General features: G+C 40.1%; 1 pseudogene; it reads left to right on the top strand.

Moving 5' to 3' along the window:
- Nucleotides 1-515: 515 nt before the first annotated feature.
- Nucleotides 516-615, top strand: LOC113292144 (annotated as a pseudogene).
- Nucleotides 616-1,634: the final 1,019 nt, after the last annotated feature.

Below are 1,634 nucleotides of genomic sequence, written 5' to 3'. Positions count from 1 at the left end.
GAAGGATTCTTAGTATAGCCAAAACCTAGGGGAGCATTAGAATTACTAAACTGACCTTGACTTTGTCCCTTAGACCACGAAAGGTTCGGATGGTTTCTCCAACCAGGATTATAGGTTTCTGAATATGGGTCAATCTTTTGACGGTTATCAAATCTAGTGTTATTATAAAGAGCATTGGCCTGCTCTTCAATATTCTGTCCTTCCCAAAAAGGCTCCACTCTACCACTAGTCTGGCCCACTTCTAAGGCTTCTAACCTTTTTGCTATAGCAGAAATTTTGGCATCTGATTCATAGCCTCCTTCTACCCTATTAACGTTTCCTCTACTTAAAAGAATTGTTTTCTGGGGTGCCCTACTATTTTCCCGTTGATGGGTTTTTCGGCGATTTCATAAAAAAATTCCATCGTCGCATCAACAGTTTGGTTTTCAAATCCACCAGTGCATAAAGACTCAACCATGGTCGTTGTGGAATAATCTAAACCCTCATAAAGGATCTGAACTAGCCTAACCTTTTCTAAACCATGATGAGGACACTGGGATAATAAATCATTGAACCTTTCCAAATACCTATATAAAGATTCTCCCTCTTGTTGTGAAAATGTGCATATTTGCGTCCTAATAGACGATGTTTTGTGCCTAGGGAAAAACTTATTGAAAAAGGCATATGTAAGTTGTTCATATGTCTCAATTGACTCGGAGTCCAAACTATACATCCACGACTTGGCCTTATCTTTCAGGGAAAATGGGAATAACCTAAGTTTCAAAGCATCATCATCTAAGCCTCTAATTATTAGAGTACTACAAATTTCCTCAAAATACCTAACATGGTAATAAGGGTTTTCATTTTCTTTACCTAAAAATATTGGGAGCATCTGTAAGGTCCCAGGTTTCAGTTCATAGGGTGCCTCCGTTTCAGCTAACTTAATACACGAAGGACGGGTAGTCCTAGTTGGATTCAACAAAGCTTTCAAAGTTGCCATTTCTGGCGCTATCGGAGCAACAAGGATTCTCTCCTCAGTCAAAGAACGTTCAAAAACAGACTCTTCAAAAGCCGGACTTTCTAGATTAAGGTAATCGAGACGCTTCGAACTACTAGGTTTCTCTTTAACAAATCTACCTAGTGCGTCTCTTTTACGTTCAGGCATACAATAGAATTTTCTAAATTGGAAGGGTAAGAAAACACAGATCAAGGCCGACTCAACCAAATCAAACCTATTGATTTCTAGCAAACAAAAAGCATGATGGCTCCACTTAGATTGTTTCTAGACCAGCTTTTAATCCTTCGAACGGTAATTCGTTACAATTTAAGAAAACCCCTCTGGAATCAATCCGAGTTAACGTAAGTTGAATAGAGGCAAGGGAAGCTCCGTGGAGCTTTGATACCCAAGGCCTCACCGGTATTACAAGGCGGCGCAGTCATGCATTCAACTTACAGAAACCGTCAAGAACGTCGAAGTATGCTTAAAAGAGTAACCAATATTTTTCGAATGACTTTCCTGTTAAGCTCGTTACCCTATCGGTCTCGTTCTAGTCAAAATTTTAGGCTTAGGTTCACGTAGGTTACGTGTTCCTAAAGCGGGCAAGAAGAGAACGGTGATGAAATCCGAACCCTTATCTTGTATGGCCAGGCCTTGC

Source organism: Papaver somniferum, chromosome 6 (assembly GCF_003573695.1).
Source record: "Papaver somniferum cultivar HN1 chromosome 6, ASM357369v1, whole genome shotgun sequence".
Taxonomy (NCBI): Eukaryota; Viridiplantae; Streptophyta; class Magnoliopsida; order Ranunculales; family Papaveraceae; genus Papaver; species Papaver somniferum.
This window is presented reverse-complemented; position numbering and strand designations above follow the sequence as displayed.